At 55.3% G+C, this 20,768-nt stretch overlaps 1 long non-coding RNA gene across 1 annotated transcript; it reads right to left on the reverse strand.

The window, feature by feature from the left end:
* Positions 1-8,067: 8,067 nt before the first annotated feature.
* Positions 8,068-20,419, reverse strand: LOC144947611 (uncharacterized). Its single transcript, XR_013640082.1, has 3 exons — positions 20,359-20,419; positions 19,021-19,533; positions 8,068-8,687 (listed from the first exon to the last, which is right to left on the reverse strand). It is a non-coding gene; the product is annotated as an uncharacterized LOC144947611 (long non-coding RNA).
* Between the last annotated feature and the right edge of the window lie 349 nt (positions 20,420-20,768).

Here is a 20,768-nt window from a genome sequence, read left to right on the forward strand (position 1 = left end):
AACCCAAGCTGGATCCTAGGTCAGCCTGCATGTTTTAAACAGGCGCAGATGTTCCTTTAGAGGGCTCAACGTTTCGCAGGTATAGAGAAGGGAGGACATAACTGTGGCCGAGAAGAGCCGGAGCGTCGTTGGAACGATAGGACAGGTAGCTTCCACACGGACACATATCACAGAGTCAATTCAATCGAGTTTTCACGTGGACAACTTGCTTTGACTCTGGCGGGTGGCAGAAGGTACAGCTGAACATTGGCATTATACTTACTACGTGATCTAACACCAAAAATGGTCGTAAAAACCCAAGGGTGCATTTAACTGTAATTTCATTTCACTATTATTTTGCCCTTTAGCGGATGCAAATGACCCATCGCGTGAGGATTCTTGAAGGTATGAGCTATCAATCACTGGTTAACGCGCCGCTCTACGAACCCGGCGACACAAGGTTCGAGTCTCGCTCACGGCCATCAACTCCGCTGGTGACAATTACTGTGTCTGAACTGATTTTGCCCCCTCCACTAGGTCGACTCAGCCTCAAATGAGTACCTGATGCGGTGTGTAAGAAATCGCTACTGGGGAGACAAAGGCGGTCGGGCGTGGTGCCTGCCTTCATAGGTGCTCCTCGCTAACAGCACTTGTGGGAGGCTTATGGGGCTCAGAAGCCTTCGGGCTTGAATTGGAACCTATGATGCCTAACGTAAGGTTAGGCTACATTGGTTAGAATTAGCACAATCTAAACCACTCTCAGTAAGAATTGAATCGACAATAACATAAAGGAATATATTTGTTTTGCTTCAAAAATATCGTATTAACCATTGTTAATGCTATAATATTTGAGAAAACAGTCTCCTATTGCTCTAAATCGATAGGTCAAGAGTGTTTGAGAGTGCAGTTCAGTACTGAACATGATGACATTTCTACCGAAATTGCCATCAACGTAAATTTAATAGAGTACATGTTTAAAGTGATGTTTTTTTCTTACCTTGTCTCCTTACTTCCTCTACTTAAGTAAATGTTGCCCTTTTATAAAACAACAATAATGTCGTGGGTAAGCAGGGAGAGCGGGACTTGCTGGATGCAACACGTTTATTATAACTAAGGGTACACAACACTAAGGGGTAACGGCCCCTTACACCCGATACCCTACGGAGGTAGCCCCTCCGGACTAATGTGCCCTCACTCTGGTTATCGCTCTACCCTAGACTGGTGACCTCTGAACCCGACCCTAGCCAGGGGTTTGGGTTCTGCCCTTTGAGCTCTTCGCTTCAGATCTCCAGAGTGGTTCTTCAGATCTCCAGGTCTTCAGCTCTTCAGGTCTTCAGGTGGACGATGACTGCCGGACCCGTTCAGAGGTCTGCAAAGGCTACATAGTGGATCTTTGTCTTGTTCGGGCGGTAGTGGTGGTGGTAGGGGGGCCGTGTGGAACTAGCGACTATTGTGGGTCGACCAGGACCATACACATCTCTTCCGCCCTTGTTGGTGTAACCACATGAAATAATACTGTAACAAACTAAACTTGTTTTCATTTTACCAGGCAAGGTCCACTGAGCTACGTAGCTCTTTTCAGAAGCGACCTGCCCACAAATGATAGCTCTTAACGAAGTGATCTTATCGTGTGGAAATGTATAGCAGCCAAATGCTCTGAACGCATGATGTTGATTCTAAATGAAGAGGGAAAACCCGGAGGACCTGAAGAAAAATCTACGCAACCACGGGGAAAGAGAACATGCAAACTCCAAATATATATCGTAGGCGTCAGGTTCGGGATCGAACCCACGACCAGGCGAGGTAGTTAACATCTCGCTACCGTGGCGCCCAGTATTATTGAAATAACAACAACAATAATAATGCAAATTACGTCCCACAAGAAAAACTCCCTTTCGGGAGGGTCCTGCATTTAGGATATTTTGGCAAGCCCATTGACGAGGGGTTTTGGCTTCTCGTGTGGAGGAAGCCGGGCGGCCCTGGAGAAGCCCAGCAGCGCGTTCCTGCTGTCCACGAGGGGTGGCGCCCATCAATAACAGCCTCCTGGGTCCCTTGCAGGACTTGCGTGGCCACATTGGGCATTTGTTGGCATTGGCAGAGGCGGCCGGCAGATTTGTCCGATGTAGGATAGAGCCAGGACCAGCGACGGGAATGGGACGAAAAATCGGCCCAGGCATTTGGAAACACATCGGGCCCAAATTGGGGCTACGGAGTAGCGAAGGTTTGCGATGTGACGACGTGTGAGCGTAGTTTTTTCCGTGCCATCTCATTGGCCCATTTGGACTTGGTCCAAACAAAACATAATGGGTGGCCGGTGAGGAAGAATCATAGGGGCTGCGGAATGTGGGGATTTAATGCCAACTGAGAGCGTAAATAAGCAATGCAGCGTACACATTCGAGGTAATACAATATTTGATTTTTGTTTACTCTGATCACATTTGCAATATCCCCACCGGGCATTTTAACGGACTGTCGCCCTATGGCGAGTCCAGGTCTGCCCAGGACCCCAGGGTACGTGTTTACTTATACAGGTGGGAACAACAGTTCCACACTGCCCACCAGGGATTATTTGTCTGTCTGTGTGTCGTGCATAGCCACGCCCTCGATTTGTATTTCATAGAGCGCTTCAGGCGGGCTCAGCACCACGTGACGCGCCGCCCCACGCAGCTTGCGCCACGTGACACGGATCGCACAAATGCGCTGTCCAACCAAGTTCCTACCTGCCCACTCCGAAGGAACGTGTTTTGCTGTCATCGGCAGTTTCCAGCTGTGGGGGCAGCTGACAAGACACGGACTCGACACACCGCGGGGGGAGGGGGGGGCTGCTCGAGGCCAGCATTAAGCACGCAGGGCCGCCTTTGTATCCCCATCGCTGATGTTGCCCATCCACTTCACGAGACGCGGACGTCAAGAAAACAATATATAATAGGCGATGTTTTTTCATGGAATGTATACAATACTAGCTTTACTACCCGGCTTCGCCCGAGACTTGGATTCTTGTCTTGGATTAATACACGGCCTACGCGGAGGGTGGGGGGGGGGATGCGTGACGTCGGCAGGCACACTGCGTGACGCTGCCGCATGCGGGTGACATCATAGATGTGACGTCACCGCTCTCTTGACGTGCAAAATATATCCATTATTTCGCCCCCCCCCCCCCCCCCCAAAATACAAAAATCTAATTGTATACTTTTTGCATTGTGTACAGTCTGGAAGTTACCCACATGCCAAACTTCACAAATTTCCCTTTTATATATATAGATTAAATTAAACATGCGTTATGAAGAAAGGCCATTTCCCGAAACGTCGCCTATTATTTCGTTGTTCTTTCAAGAACACAGTGTTACCGACAAGTGTGTTGGCATCGCGTGACGTATGCCAATGCACCGCTGTCACAACGCGGGCCGAGGAAGAGTTCAGGAAATGTTCCGATAGTGGCGGTCAGCAGGGTCAGGAGTAGAACCCAGGGCACTGAGACTGCACCGCAGAGCGAACCCCTACAGACACCATCGCTGCCCATACTCGCTCTCTCTCTCTCTCAGGGCACGGCATTACACGTGGCCCCCATAGGAGACACCGCATCCCGCGATAACCGGATGACAGACTGCAATACTCATCATTCCGAATGCACAGGGAGCTTTAATGGCAGTGGAAAAGTGATTAGCTCACCATTTGCAACTTAAATATTTATCAAAGATCAATGTGAGCAGTCACACGGCGTAGCCCTCACAGCACGGCACACACACAGACAAAAACACTCCGTGTAGCCTTCGCAGACTGATGGGACAAGTGCTGTGAGCGAGCACCTACGATGGTCGGAACGACACACGTGGTGTTGACCACCCACAAGGGGGTGGCTGCCCAACAACCACGCCCGGCAGCCTTTGTCTCCCCAGTGGCGATGTTTACACACCGCACCAGGTACACAATTGAGGCTGAGTCAACCTAGGGGGATGCCCTGGACCGGTTCAAATAATCGTCACCGATTTTGGCGGTCAGCGGGAATCGAACTCGGGTCGCCGGCTATCGTAGCGAAGTGCACTATCCACTACACTACCGCTCCCATTATTCAAATATAACATGCATACAAATAAATATACAGCCTTCCCTCGTTTTATGCGGGCTTGGTTTGTGCGATTTTGCGCAGTATATGCTGGTTACCTCTCTATACATAAAATTGGTTAAATGCGGTTTGAATTCACTGTACACGCGACTATGCGGTCGGACGTGGTACAACGTGTATAGTGTGTACTCTGTGTGCACTGTGTGTGCTGTACTGCATGTGCTACTCGTGCGCCCTTTTTATTTTGGAATGCATCTACTACGACCGCACAAAGCGAGGGAAACCTTTAGACATTGCGCACACATACACACACACGCGCACACACGCAAAACACACACAACACACACACGCGCACACATACAACATACACACACAACACACACACGCGCGCCACTACACAGACGCACGTCACACTGCAAGCGGCCGCGGCTCATTCGGTCTCCCGCTCTCCGAGGGAGCCCCGTGAGGTGCTCCGAGACGATGGCAGGGAGGATGAATCCGCGCATAACGAGGGCTGCGGGCGGGAATTCTCTCCCCCCCCCTCCCGGATCCGGGCTCCCGAGTTCCCCGTGCGACGCGAATCCTCCGCGAGCCAGCGGGATGGGCGCGGTGCTGACTCGGCACGTGTCCTGCACTCGCGGCCGCATCAAGGCCGTGCTGGGCCCTGAGCCAAGAAGCCTCCATCTCAGACTCTCCTCTCTGTCTCTCTCACGTGACTCTGGGTCTCAGTGTCTCCCATCTCACACTCATCTCTCTCTGTCTCTGTCCCGTGACTCTGGATTTCAGTGTCTCCCATCTCAGACTCATCTCTCTCTGTCTCTGTCCCGTGACTCTGGGTCTCAGTGTCTCCCATCTCAGACTCATCTCTCTCTGTCTCAGTCCCGTACACCCCGTAGGTGGGTGTAGTACCAGCCCTAGTGGGGCTTGGTGAGCGCTGGGATAGTGCGGGCACCACGCATGGCGTGCAGTGCGGGCACCCACAAGGGGAGTGGGAGAGTGTCAGCCCAGGGACAGGGTTGCCTCGGGCCATGGCACTCTGGTTGACCCCGTAAACACGTGATCTGGAGTGTCCATAGGGAGGCCCCCAGGTGGGGGGGGGGGGCTAGGGGGTAATCACGTGTCCGGGGAGAGCTCTCGAGGGGGATCGAGAGGGAGCTGGAACGCTCTCGAAGGCGGGCGGGGCCGACGGCGGAGCAGGCCCCGACCCGGGAGGATATAAGGTGGGTCCCTGGGAGGAACTGGGGTCGCTTCGTTCTGCAAGCTGGAAGCTCTACGTTCTACGTCCTACGTCTGAAGAGGCACCAACACGTGGTCCAGGACCCGAGTGCGGGTCTGGTCCATCGTAGCCATAACTCCTGCGTGGTAGTGTAGTTAGCTTGGGGGTCACCACCCTAGGTTGTATCTGGCAAAGGGGCAGCTACCCCTTTAGTATATACGTGTTGTGTAATAATAAATGTGTTGCCTCTGAAGAAGAACGTCTGCGACTCAGTTGGACTCACTACATGTATATTCTTGGTTCTTTCGGTAAAGTCACGTAGATAGAAAATTTTATAAAATTAAAAAGAAATTAAATTAAAAATAAAAACAATTTCATTTTAATGTAACTTTTTATTTTCTATCTACGTGCATTTACCGAAAGAACCAAGAATATGAATTCCTGCAGTCACGAAAGTTTGAAGTCAAAATGTATGTGTGTATGTTGAACTTCTTTTGCACCATACGTAGCCCACCGTGCTTCAGGGGTGCGGGTGAAGGACAACCAACTGAATATAAAAAGCGGTATTAAAGAAATGAGTTCGTCAATACTCATCACTCCGAGTAGGCAGCCCGCTGTTGCTGCTTCTGTAACGCAAATTTCGAGACAGCTGTCAATGGGCCACGCGCTTCTCACAATTCCCCCTCTACTCGGAAGCACTCTAAATAATCTGCTTGTTTTTACGGAATAATAAAATGGCAAGATAATACGTATTGCGAAGTTTTTTTGGTTCGCCTATATTCTCGAGGAATTAAGAATATTGCGGCGACAGGATGACATTCATAATAGGAGCACGAATTGAAAAGTGAGAGCGATTTCAGATGAGCCGTGCCAGCCTCCTGTGTTTCGCTACTCCGCCTCTACAGTGTCCCTTTAACACGTAGCAGTAGTAGCGGCAGTCGGAGGCTTTCACGACCAACATCCATAATAAAGGGTTTTTTTTGTTAGATCGCGTAAGGATAAATGTGTCATTCAACCCACCACCACCGACACAGCCAATTCGTAAATAAAACGTGCCAATTCGTAAATAAAACGTGCCAATTCGTTATCAGTTCAGTAAATCGGTGTGTTGGAGAGGAAACCCACAACATTTACAATTTGAGCTCCGTGACGTTTCGACGGTGATTTACAACAACCACAACAGCCACAACAACAACAACAACCACAACAGCCACAACAACAGCCACAACAACCACAACAACAATAACAACCACAACAACAGCCACAACAACCACAACAACCAGCCTCGTCGACTCTTCACTGTCGTTTTCCGTTGTTCTTCTCTTTGTCTCTAGAGCTTCGTCTTCTTCGTCTTCTTTGGCTGGCAACGTTCCGCAGCCACTGCCAGTCGAGCTGATGTTGTTGTTGTTGTGACGGACAGGAGCCCGGCCAGCAGCCCGACAGGAAAAGTCTCGTCGCATCGATGAGAGTTTTAGTAGCGGCACGATTACTGGGGGAGCGCCTTTGTGTTCAAGTCGCGGGGCTGCCGACTCGCTTGACTCTTTATCGCTGTCGCCGGTGCATCGCCAGTGCTCCCCTCGCGCGATTTATTACTTGCCCGTTTTTGTGCAGGGATGCTTTAAGTATTTAAGCGCTATATAAATGCAAATCACAATCGCTGTCTTTGCGTTGTAATCATTGCTTAGAGCCACACTAAGCTGCACCCCCGGGGGACGCCTCCATCACGGTCAACGCTCAACAGACGTGGAGCTGCGATTTTTTGTTTTGCGTGTGCAACGGTCTCCTTGTCATCGTTACCGAGTCAGGGTCTATCCACTGCTGGATGAAGCCCTCCCAACCGCTGTCGCTCACAGCGCTGCAATGCCCGGCGTTAACAGGGGAATGGTCGTTAACAGGGGAATGGTCGTGTTCGCGAAGCGAACACATTGGGCTCTATGGAGGCCCGTCGTTAAGTGATTAGTCTTTAACAGGGGTGGCTATTATGATGGGTTCTACTGTATACTACTATACACTACACTATACACTACACTATACACTACTATACACTCCTATACACTACTATACACTACACTATACACTACACTTTACACTACTATACACTCCTATACACTACTATGCACTACACTATACACTACACTACTATACACCACACAACTATACACTATACTCTTTCGTTCTTTCGGTAAAGTCATGGAGGTAGAAAAATAAAATGAAAAATAATATATCACGACGTTCCGATCGCAACACAAGCGGTCGTCCTCAGGCGGAAAAAATCATCCAGCAGTGGAACTGATGAACCAGGAAGACCACAGCGAGAGAGGGCAAGCAGGCGGGGTCTGAGCTGGAAAGGAATTCCATCCCCGCACGCAAGCACGTCAGTTGTGTTAATGGGGGAGATTAAGGATAGAGAGATGATACACTACGCTATACACTACACGTTGGGTTCTATGGAGGCCCGTCGTTAAGCGATTGCTCGTGAACAAGGGTGGTCGTCAAGAGGGGTTCTACTGTACTTACAATACCTACAGTACGTACAGGACTGTGGCGGCACTGGATTGTGACGTCTCCGCGTTGTCCCCTAGGCCGCGTGGCCCCCTCCATGCGGCTTCTGCGCGTCGCTCCGCGCGGCTCCCTGCTCCCCCCCCGCGCCCCCCTGCTCCCCCCCACGCCCCGTCTCTCTTCCTGAGAGAAAGTAAAGTAGAACTCAGTTTTATAGAGTGCCACTCGCTCTACAACACAATCACAGTCAAACCCCTGAATATTCAAACTAAGAGGTAAACAACTCCTTACACAGAGGGATGCGCAAGAGAAAACAAATGAAAGTTGAGCCCTGAAAAACCTCGACTGACGGAGCGTCGCTCAACGGAGTGGGGCAAGACGTTCCACCAGCGAGGCGCCTGACTATTGAACGCTTTCGATCATCACCATCACCCACTGGACGCGACTTGTCCGCGGTACACTCAGGGTGCCCGGGCTTGGCGGATCGAAGTTTGCAGCACAGGGGGCAGCGTACCGTGTCAGCAGATCTTCGAGATATATTGGGGCTCACGATCCCCTTTTGGCCTTGAAGGCCAATACGAGAACCGATGTGGATTTCCTCACCGCCGGCCGTGGTGGCCTCGCGCATAGCAGTGGCTCGACCCCCCCCCCCCCGGACCGGAGTCAGCTTCATCTCATTGCTGCTCTGCGCATTTTCCCACTTTTTTTGTTCCATTTTTTTTGTCTCGGCGCACGCGTTGGTTTGAGAGGTGACGTCACAGTTGGCAACGCGCACCGATCGATGGCGATGTTCTTCTCGGCACTGCCTGGGTTGTTGTTGTTGCTGCTGCTGCCGCTTTTCATCATGAAAAATTCAGCTTCGCCAAAAAATGGTCTCCGATTCCTCAACCTGGCTGTGAGAAGTTGTTCTTCATCTCGCCTGCGAGTGAGCTGAACCAAAACAACAAAGACAACAACAATAATAATAGGAACAAGTTGCGCATCGTTAAAAAGCTTGCACGCATGACAATGTCCTGTCATTTCCTGGGCTGTGTCGGGTGGTGGAGGGTCTTACAACGTAGATTTTCTCTGATCCTTACGTCGCCTAACCCAAAATGCAATTATGAATCTTAATATCGGCTGCGAAATCCTCTGTGTTAAGCCTCGCTCCTCCCCAGTTTCAGTGAGGCAATTACTTTTCTTAATTGCTCCCTATGGATGCGAGTGCTTTGGAGGTTTAACCCGTGCAGCTGACACGCGACTTACTCAACAACGCTTGTCCTCTGCAACGTCACACTGCCAATGTTCACTTGCTGAGTGTGTTGGTTACGACTGTTTTTATGTTGCTGTGATTCTCATGTGTTTCCTTAGCCACCAGTGAATAAGAGACGCGTTTGTCTCGGTGGGCTGTCGCGTGGCGTAGCGATAATGGTTGATGAGTGAATGTTACGAGATCATGATTCGCAATTGATTTGCGAGCGCTGGCAAGCCGAGTTCATCCATCCCGCTCTGTAGGCGGCATCAACAGCCACGGGCACCGCGACCTGGGCCACGCGGATTTTGACGCAGTTGGAGAACGTCATCAACCGGTGACCTCGTCCATGATGAGGTCACTGGTTGATGGGAACGATTCACTCAGCCGGATGGTCAAGGGGATTGCTCGCCCGACCTTTGCCGTGTGAGCTCCCTGGACGGACGCGCCCAGCCGGCACCATGCTCCGCACGCGGCCCACACGGACCGTCACTCATCCGTGTCGGCCTTCGACTCCCCGTCGCCAGAAGCTCCGCCGCGCCGACTGGAAGCGTCACAGAGGCTGACAAAGAGCCGCGCCCCTACGGAGATGACCGAACAAGGCGCCCATCGCGCCCGCTGCCCTTGAGCAGCAGCAGCACCCAGGCACCATCATCCACCTTCTAGCCGAAACTCAAGGCTCACCCGTCCATGCTCTCACCTGTCCGGGTTCTTACCTGTCCAGGCCCTCACTTGGTACAGACTCTCACCTGGTTCAGGCTCTCACCTGGTCCAGACTATCACCTGGTCCAGGCTCTCACCTGGTTCAAACTCTCACCTGGTTCAGACTCTCACCTGGTTCAGACTCTCACCTGGTTCAGGCTCTCACCTGGTTCAGGCTATTACCTGGTTCAAGCTTTCACCTGGTTCAGGCTCTCACCTGGTTCAGACTCACCTGGTTCAGGCATTCACCTGGTTCAGGCTCTCACCTGGTTCAGATTTTCACCTAGTTCAGTCTCTCACCTGGTTCAGGCTTTCACCTGGTTCAGGCTCTCACCTGGTTCAGACTCTCACCTGGTTCAGACTCTCACCTGGTTCAGGCTTTCACCTGGTTCAGACTCTCACCTGGTTCAGGCTCTCACCTGGTTCAGGCTCTCACCTGGTTCAGGCTTTCACCTGGTTCAGGCTCTCACCTGGTTCAGGCACTCACCTGGTTCAGGCTTTCACCTGGTTCAGGCTCTCACCTGGTTCAGACTCTCACCTGGTTCAGGCTTTAACCTGGTTCAGGCTCTCACCTGGTTCAGATTTTCACCTAGTTCAGTCTCTCACCTGGTTCAGGCTTTCACCTGGTTCAGGCTCTCACCTGGTTCAGACTCTCACCTGGTTCAAACTCTCACCTGGTTCAGGCTCTCACCTGGTTCAGACTCTCACCTGGTTCAGACTCTCACCTGGTTCAGGCTCTCACCTGGTTCAGGCTTTCACCTGGTTCAGGCTCTCACCTGGTTCAGGCTCTCACCTGGTTCAGGCTCTCACCTGGTTCAGACTCTCACCTGGTTCAGGCTTTCACCTGGTTCAGGCTCTCATCTGGTTCAGATTTTCACCTAGTTCAGTCTCTTACCTGGTTCAGGCTTTCACCTGGTTCAGGCTCTCACCTGGTTCAGACTCTCACCTGGTTCAGGCTCTCACCTGGTTCAGACTCTCACCTGGTTCAGACTCTCACCTGGTTCAGGCTCTCACCTGGTTCAGGCTCTCACCTGGTTCAGGCTTTCACCTGGTTCAGGCTCTCACCTGGTTCAGGCTACCATTTGAGTGGCTTCGAGCTCCGGCTCGGCACCTCCGAGCTCTCGATCGAACGTTGCGCCCATCGAACACTTCGTGAAATGTGCGCGCGCCACAAATTGTGTTCATGATGACGGTGACGACGACGACGATGTTATTTATTATTAACTGGAGTTGCCGCTGATGAAGCAGCGTGAGCAATCATCGCCCGTATTTTTGCCTCCCCCCCCCACCCACCCAGGCCTGCCTAGGGGCTGAACGTGCGCGGTGGCGCAGCCGACGGCGCGGCCATCGGCTGGTGCCGCCAACCGGGGCCGCGGCGAAGATCGACGCGGCTCGCTCCGAGTGCCGGCACCCGGCCGGGCCGGCGTGAGGCATCAATCACCGTGGACTTCCCTCGTCCCCGCCTCCCCGCACCCCCCACCGGGCCCACGCCTCGACTCGTTACGCGGCGCGAGAAGCGACCCTCGCTCCCAGGCGCCGTTGCGCCGCTCATTAACAGCGGCGTCGTTATCGCGACACGCGGCGCGCGTGACGCCGGTGCACACGAGACACGAGACGTGCTGATTATTCACGCGTTTGTTCTCCGTTCTTATTTGTGTTGTCTGTGGGGGGTGGGGGGTTGCTACGGCGTTGGCGCTGCCGAGTCAAACTTTGGAGTGTGGCGATATTCCTCGGGTAGACAGTTTGTAATTTGCCGAACAGCCTCGGCACGCCACCGGAGCCCTTTCATCCGACAGTGTTTTGGGGCTTCTGCTTTTGTGCCGTCGCTTCGACGCCACCAGCCGCTCGGCGCGCCCGAAGAAGAGCGAAGGGGTCTCTGGCTGTTTCTGTAAAATCGACGTCGCGGCGTTTGCTTTCAAGCCGGAGCCCAAATGAGCAGCGGGACACCGCGGCGGCAGAACCGCGGAACGACGTGGCGCTGCGTGCCCCAGGAATTGACCGCCGGCAGTCTTCATTATTCTGATCACACGGCGGTTTCCTGAACAAGTTTGCGCTCGTCAGGAGCCGGCTGACGTCGCTCCATCTCGTTAGCGCCGGATAGAGAGCGGCGAGGCTCCCCCACCCCTACAGAACCGCCACCGCTCCTCGCTATCCTCCCTCGGTCACCGTCGACGGGACGAGGTGTCACGTTTGACGATTTAGCCCACGGCGATTGGCACACAATGGCCTCCCGCCGATGTGGCGGGGCGATCACCGGAGGTGAAACGACCGCGACGATGAACGTCGATTCTCGAGCTCGCGACGCACGCGCGTCGAGTGACCGCCGGTGCGTCCACGTGGTGTGTTCACCAGCGTCCACATATGTGTCCGCGCGTGTGTGTCCACACGTGTGTCCACACGTCTGTCTGTGCGTGTGTGTCCACGTCACCGCTGGCCCCACCGCAAGCAGCAGCCCCGTGCACCGCTACGGACGCAGAGAGTCGGACTCCCCGACCCGATCGCAACCTCCGAGTCACGGACATTCACTGAATGGCGTGGAGGGTGAAGTGGTACTGTACAGTGTACAGGCCCCGTGGTCAGAGGCGGGTTAGGGGGGGATACTCATTAAGTCGGTGTGTGTTGATATTGACTCGTTCTGTTATGTTTTGTTAATGAGCTTCTTTCTCGCAGGGCGCTGCCAACGTGCGAATTTTGGGAACCCCACCCCCGCATCTGCCTCTGCGGGGGTGGGGTTCTGAAGTTTCATGAGGATTATAATAACAACACCATTATGATAACAATCATAATTATGTACTGCTTCCTCTAGGAAAGCCACACTGAGTCACATGCCTCTCTTTCAGGAGGGTCCTGCCACATTTGGGTTTTTAAAATATGTTTTCAGCCAATTACTGCTGAGCGGAGTGAGGGGGGGGACACTCTGTGCCCGTACAGATGGACACAAATGGCGATTAGTCCGCTTGCAATCGCCGCCTTCTCGTGGCGAGCCAGGGTACGGCACCTCGACGCCCACAGGAAGGGAGCTTCCCAGCCCGTCTGTGTCGTGATCCACCAACCCTGGCTGCTGCTGCTGTTGCTGCTGCTGCTGCTGCTGCTGCCGCCCACAGTGCTGCAGCACAGCAGGGCACGTGCACAGCCAGCTCCGTGCATGTCTGCATTGACTCTCCCCTCGTGCGTGCTCGCTGAGAAGTTGGCACGCTGTGGAACGCGACGTCCGCGCTCCACGCGGTCATCTGTGTGGCGCGGCGAGCGTGTGGCCGAGTGCCTGCGACGCTCGGCTCGCTGGGAGCAGCTCTCCGCTGAGACGAAGTCTGCGGTCGGTGGGCTCCCGAGGAGCCCGCTGGCCCAGTAGTCTGTTGGAGGCTATGTGGAGGATCGTTGCCTTTGTCGGGAGCCAATGCCTTCACCGCAGCCGGGTATTGATCGATCATTTGTCTCCGTACCAGATGGACCTCTCACTGCCATGTCTCCGAGCGGCTCCTGCTGCCAGATGGAAGCGGCGTGAGGCTGTGTGGGCAGAGCCATCATGGGGGAAGCTGGCAGTGGCCACGTGATTGTCCTGGCCGGTACACACGTAAGCTGCACGCGCCCAGACTCATATATGCAAATGCTAATGCCCCCCGTGTCGTCTTTAGCAGACTGTAGGGGCAAGTGCTGTTCGCGAGCGCCTTGAACGCCGGCACGACACACGAAGCGTTGGGTGGTCAGCACCACGCCCGGCCGCCTTTGTCTCCCTAGTGGCGATGTTTACACATCGCACCAGGTACTCATTTGAGGCTGAGTCGATCTAGGTGATGCCCCGTACCGGTTCAGATAATCGTCACCGGTGTTGGCCGTGAGCGGGAATCGAACCCGGGTCGCCAGGTTCGTAGCGCAGCGCGCTAACCCCTACACTACCACTCCCTAAGGAAGAATACGCACACACACACAGGCACACACATACAGGCACACACACAGGCACGCGCACGCACACACACAGGCACGGACACACACAGGCACACACACAAGCACGGACACACACTGGCACACACACAGGCACGCGCACACACAGGCACAACAACAACAACAACAACCGCCATTCGCCACTAAGTGGCGGTGACGTCACCACGACGCTTGTGCCAGGCCATGTGCACCCTGAGGCCACGTGAAGTGTCGAACGCCCGCTGGCAGGAGGTCACGGGGCAGACCCAGGTGCCAAGGGTCGACTGACCGAGATGACCGAGATGACTGGCTGATGCACCACCTGTGCCCCCTACTGTGCCAACTTGCTGTGCTTTAGCCACCCGGCGCTCCGCTCGTTGTTGTGAGCGTCGCTCCTCCGCCCTCCGTTGTTGTTGGAGGGCGACTGCCTCCAACTGCCCAGTAGCGTCCTTGACGAGCCTCCTCCACTGAGGCCGATCTTGACACCGCTGGTACCAGTCATCGGCAAGTCCACTCAGCTCCACGTCCTCCTGTACCACATCACTCCATCTCTTCTCTAGCCCGTGCCGCGCCCGTTTAGCCCCCTCGATCCGGCCGAACAAAAGCTGTTTAGGCATGCGGTGGCTGGGCATGCGGGCTACATGACCCAGCCAACGCAGCCTTGCCTGCCGGAGGAGCTCACTGATGGGACTTTGCCCAGATCTTTCAAGGACTTGTGAGCTCCTCACACAATCCAGCCTGGTTAAACCCAGAATGGATCGTAGGCAGGCCAGCCTAAATGTTTCCAACCGGCGAAGATGCTCCACTAGGGGGGTCCACGTTTCGCAAGCGTAGAGAAGGGAGGGAATGACCGTGGCCGAGAAGACCTGAAGCTTCGTGCGGAGCGACAGACCAGGTAGCTTCCACACAGCGTTACGCAACCGATGAAAAGATATTGCCGCTCGACTGATTCGGAGTGAGACCTCTGCTGATAAACTGGAGCCGGTCATAAGCACACTGCCCAGGTATGGGAAACTCTCCACTCTCTCCACAACTGCCCTATCACCGATTGGGAGTTGTGGGGGTGGAGTGCCCGATGGTACAAAATACCCAGGCAGGTGCTTAGTTTTGGTGGGGCTGATGGTAAGGCCCCACCTCTTAGTGGCACGCTCCAGTCTCAGCAGCAGCGTCTCCAACTCCTCTTCTGAATGAGCAGCTATTACCAAATCATCGGCATACATAACGTGGTTGACCAATAGGGAGCCATCCCTTGATCGCACCCGGGCGTCGATCAGCCTCCCATTATATCTGTACCAAATGGTAATTCCCCCGGTACAGCTATTGAAGGCTTCACGAACTACGCAGTCGAAATAGATGTTAAATAATGTGGGAGCCAGAGGACATCCCTGTCGCACCCCAAGGTGTACAGGGAAAGGCTCCGACTCCCGGCCACGTAGTTTTACCCGGGCCCGCTCACCATCATGAAGGTCCTTAATGATCGTGAGCAGAGGGTCAGGGACTCCGAAAGCACGAAGAACAACCCAGAGCCCAGTCCTACTGATGGTATCATAGGCCTTGACCAGGTCAATAAAGCAGAGATGTAGGTCTTTTTGGAATTCCCTACACCTCTGCTGGAGCAGACGGACAGAAAATATGGCATCTGTGCAAGACCGCCCTTTCCTGAAACCGCATTGGGGCTCCGCAAGCCTCTCCTCAGCGTGCCTAGCAAGGCGATGTTGAATAATCCTTGCCAGGACCTTACCCGGCACACTGAGGAGTGAGATGCCCCTGTAGTTGTTACAGTCGGTACGGTCCCCCTTCTTAAAGAGGGGGACCACCAGGGCATCCTTCCAGTCCTGCGGAACCCGTCCAGTGGTCCAGACTGTTGTTATGATGTCATATAGGGCAGTCTGTGCACAAACGCCACCCTCCCTCAGCATTTCGCTTGGGAGATCATCTCTGCCCGGTGCCTTCCCTGGTCTCAGACTCCGGATCGCCCTCAGTACTTCCTCAACAGCTGGCACCTCAGCCAGCCACTCACAGGGGGTGACCTCTTCCAATATTTGAGCAGCCTTCTACCGTTATTATTGAGCTGATCTGGCCCATGCCTTCCAATCACTCCAGACCAGGTGCCAGCATCATGACCAACTCGGGCATTGAAGTCACCCAACAAGATGACTCTGTCCCGAGTGGCCACTTTAGCCAGCACCTGTGACAGGAGGTCATAGAAAGCGTCTGACTCATCGGCTTTGCCTGCATCCCTCCACGGATGTTCGTCTTCGGTGGGGGCATAAGTAACCACGACCACCACTCCTCGCCTCTGGTTGATGGGAAGGCGAGCCCAAAGTATCCTGGGGCTTACAGCTTCCCACAACTCACCGCCACGCTCCCACGCCCCCTTCATTCTTTTGTTCAGAAGAAGAGCCACACCCTGTTGTTTGGCAGTCTCCTGCCCCGAGTAGAGGACTGTCCACCCCTCATGGTGGCAGGAGCCAGAACCGGTCCACCGGACCTCCTGAATGCCACAGAGATCCAGGCGGTATCGGTCCAGCTCCCGACAGAGGAGTGGTAGCCTCTCCTCCGCAGTGAGCGTTCGAACATTCCACGTGGCCATCCGCAATGGTTTTTCGTTGTTTCTGGAGGAGCCCCGAGGGTGAAAATTCAATCTCCTGGCTCCGCCAAATGGGGTTTGGCCAGGAGACGTCATAAAAGCCTGACCCCCCGGGGCCTCCGGCACAAGCTTATTAATTACAGGTTTATGTTTAATTCGTAGTTTAGTGGTGGTTAATTGAAGGTGGAGGGGTTACCAGCCCCTCGCACCCGTCCAGAGCCCCCGTTTAGCCACTGTGGTGGTCACAGACGCCATGAGGGGAGAGGCCAATGGGCATTGGCCCTCCCCCCACAGCACTGCCCACGACAGACACACAGGCACACACACACAGGCACACACACAGGCACGTGCACACACACACTGGCGCGCGTGCACAACACACAACGGCCACAGCAACCAACCCCATCGCGCTGACTCACGGGCGCAGTTGACTGGCAGCCTCGACCGCCCGAGTCGCGACAATTCGCGCAGCAGCAGCAGCAGCGCGGCGCCCGGTTAGACTCAGGGTGGGTGAGAAGGAATTGGGGTTGTTTAGAGCGGGGATGTTTTGTTGTTAAATAACCGGAAACCGAATATAATGCAATAACCGGTTGAAGGTGTGTTGAACTTCTTTTGCACCTTACGTAGCCAAGCGTGCTAATCGGTTAGCGGTTTGCCGCACGTACACACATTCTAGCAATAAGCACGGTCCGTGAATTCCCCTTTAGACTGAGCAACGCAGGCAGCTGCCACAGCGGCGCTGTGTCGGTAAGCAGCACCGGACCTGCCACCCGGAAAGTTGCTGGTTCGATCTGCAGGCGCGGCAGCTGAAGCTGCCCCCGGCCCCGCCTTCGTCCCCCCCGGCAGCACAGCGAGCGGACTCGCTGCACGAGCGGTGGAGAGAAGTGCGGGGACGCCCGCGTCTTCGAACACGTCTGGCCACGGCTTGGAAGAGTAGGCCAAACACCGACTCGAGTGGAGGCCCCTCCCGCCAGTCGTGGCGCGAGCGAGACGATGGCAGGGACCCCCCACGTGCAGCCTCACCACGTGACGCGCGCGAGCCACGTGACCCGCGCGGCACCTCGGGCCGCCGTGCCACCAACACGGCACGCGACTTGCCACGCGGCACGCTCCGAACCCCGCCAGGCAGCCCCCTCCTGCCACCACGAGGGCATTGGGCGTCTCATCCATGCCGCGTTCTCTCGCTACCGACACTCGGCCCGAGGGCCTCTGTTGCACTGGCACGGCTATCAGATGCGATTACCGTTGCGGCTGCTGCTGCTGTTGTTATTATTCGCGTTTGTTTAATTACTTTGCTGGTGTGTGTTTATAATATCACCACTCACCGCACCACCACCACCACTCACTGCACCACCACCACCACTCACTTCACCACCCCCACTACTCACTGCACCACCACCACTCCACCACCACCACTCACTGCACCACCACTCCACCACTCACTGTACCACCACCACCACTATCACCACCGCCACCATAACCATCACCACCACCACCACTCACTGCACCACCACCACTCCGTCTCAAATCTCGTTCACCCGCTCGCCTGGCCCCTGTGTTGCGTGTGGAGGCATCGCCCTGGTGGTGATGGTGGTGGTGGTGATGGTGGTAGTGGTGGTGGTGATGGTGGTGATGCTGCCGCTGCGTTGGCAGTGGCGACTTTTTTTTTGGCCATTGCCCAGAACGTCGCCTCGTATCGACGTTTTATTTAACGCCAACAAAGACAAAGATCCCCCGTACATCCATAAACAGGCTGTTGGGGCAAGAACCGTTAGCGAGTACCTGTCAAGGCCGGAACGGCACACGGGGGGTTGGGTGGCCGCAACCACACCCGGCCGCCTTTGTCTCCCCAGCGGCGATGTTTTTTACACACCGCACCAGGTACTCATTTGAGGCTGAGTCGACGTAGCGGAAGGCCCAGGACCGGTTCAAATACTCGCCACTGTCATCGGCATGCCGGCGGGAATCGCACTCGGGTCGCCAGGTTCGTAGCGCCGTGCAGCGCTGATCGATGCGCCACCGCTTCCCCCACACAGAGACGTCGGCGTTCCTGACCAACGTGTTGGAGTGTTCCGCTTCGCGTGGCAGGGCAGTTCCACCATCGACGCGGCTCGATCGCATTCTTTTTTGTGTCGGCCGCAGCCCGAGATTTGTCAACACCGCGAGACGCGCGACAAATACACCTCGGGGGTGGTGGCCGCGCCGTGGGCACGGCGGTTCGAGCCCGGCAGGCCACCCTGGTTAATGTGGTGGCGCGGCTGTCATCGTGTACGTGTGTGAGAGAGAGTCTCAAGCTCTACGGCCACAAGGTGACTTTAGGTGGCAGCTGCAGCGAGTACCCAGTGCTGAGCGCTGTCCCCTAGAATGCGATGGGGTAGTGTCCCCAGCCACTCAGGCGTTGACTCCCGACACGCACGATTATTCGACAAGCATTTGGCCCAAATGACCCCCAGCCGGGACGTCGCTGAGCAGGACGCGGTGAGCGGAGACTCGAGCGAGCTTTCGGGAAGCTGTTGGTGCAGTACGCAGAGAGCTTCTCTTCTCCATCGCTGCATCAAGGGTGCGTTCCGCTGTGACCCACGCATCCATTATCCGCATCATTTATTCATCCAGTTAAGTATCTGACCAATCAATGCATTCATTGCTTAATTTGCCTTCGAGCAATTTCCCCCAGAAGAGTAATGCAAATCAGCATTATTCGACGCAATTAATTTCGATGGCATTCAGTGGTTGGTAATTAAATTAATCAAACGTGAACTTACGAATGATTCGCCGACGTCTGTGAATGTGCGTGAGTATCTGCGCGAGTGACAAATGAGTACCTGTCGCGATGTGTGTGGTGTTGGTCACCGGACCCCCTCGTGTGCCGCCATCTCCTTCATTGGTGCGACTCGCTTAGCAGTCCTCGCCCCAGCAGTCTGTGAAGGCCTCCTCCACACGGGCAGCCTTTGTCATGTTGGGGGAAGAGGAGTGGCGCAGCGGTTCACGCACCGCGATACGAATCCAGCGACTTGAGTTCGATTCCCGGACACGACCAACATCGGCGGACAGTGCCCTGCGTCTCTCCTAGGTAGACTCGGCCTGAATTGAGTGCGTGGTGCGGTGTGCCACATACGCGCTGGGGAGATGAAGGTTGCCTGGGCGTTTCCGCACGAGACGCTCGCCGACACGGCGTGAGTTTGGCTGAAGAGAGGCGAGCGGCTCGGGGCCGGGACATCCCTCTCGTAGGGGCGGGGATGGCGGTGCTCGAGACTCAGAGAGGGAACGGCACTGGGAAGGCGGTGGCGGCGGAGAACCAGAGGAGAGCCGTGGCGAACTGGGGGAGAACGTGCAGACTGTAGCACAGAGGGGTGCCCGAGTCAGGAATCGAACCCAGGTGCCCCTTGCTGTGATGCTGCCACCCTGCCCGGTGAAACGCGAAGGGCCCAGGGTGATTTACTGCCAAAAGAAAACCAATCATAGAGGTGACGTTCACCTCCTGTTTACAACCCAGAGCCAGCAGTGGGCACTCCACGTTCTTCGAGTCTCTCTATTGAACAAGCACCCTTGACAAATCGGAAGGTGATTGTATCGACCCCGGAGGGATGATGGGCCGAGTCAAATCCCCAACCAGGATTTGACCTCGCAACCTTCCTCCCGCTCCACCGCAGAGCGCCCATCGGGGACTCAGTCAGCGCTGCAGAGGAGCGGCACGGGGCTCCGGCAGACACCGCGGGGAACCCGGCACGGCGCGGAACACACCAATACCCAGCTGCTCGCGTGAGCTTTGAAGCACAGGTGCTCATCTCATCTTCACGGCAGCGATGTGCATGCCACGTTCCTATGGCAGGCGCGAGTCAGACCACATGACGACCGCTGTTGACTTCCCCCATAAATTGGTGCCCGTTTTAATGACTCCGGCGGGATGATGGGCTAAGTCAACCTCCACCCCACTCCACGACCAGGATTTGAGATCGCGATCTCAACGACGATCGCCAAGCGACAGCCGCTGCCTCGGCGGTGTGGAGGGAGGGCCCTGAAGCCACCGTGGAGTCCGGCCAGTGGCCGCTTCGTCGGCAGGCCGTGCCACGACGCGGCCAGACGCTGTGGGCAGCTGGGACTGTGGCCACGGTGGGTGGGGGGGGGGGGGCCTTAGGTGTGCGGGGTTGGACTGCACTCACCAAATGGACACGACCCATTGGTCCGACGTTGGTCAAACGTAGATCAACGGTCCAAACCGCACGCCAACATTGTCCCAACAGTGAAGGCTTAAACCCCGGGGCAGACCCTGGCCGGTTAGGGAACCTGACGAGCGGGGCCCTGGCGCCCTCCGTCTTCACGGGGAGCCCGCCCTGTGGTGCCTTGCGAGCCGCCCGCTCTCCCGCCGAGCCCGCAGCTGCATTGACCCCCATTGACTCCCAATGGTAAGCAGAATGCAGAGGTCAAGGGTCCCATCAGTGGTGGCTGTTATTGTTATTCTGTTTTAGGCGGATGATGGAATGAGAAGTTCACTCATCTGTAAAAGTGCTTTCCCTGCCGCTGGGATCCCGGCACCTTGCAGCGGGGATGAGGAGGGGGGGGGGGTGCCCAC

The sequence above is a fragment of the Lampetra fluviatilis genome, chromosome 46 (assembly GCF_964198595.1).
Source record: "Lampetra fluviatilis chromosome 46, kcLamFluv1.1, whole genome shotgun sequence".
Classification (NCBI taxonomy): Eukaryota; Metazoa; Chordata; class Hyperoartia; order Petromyzontiformes; family Petromyzontidae; genus Lampetra; species Lampetra fluviatilis.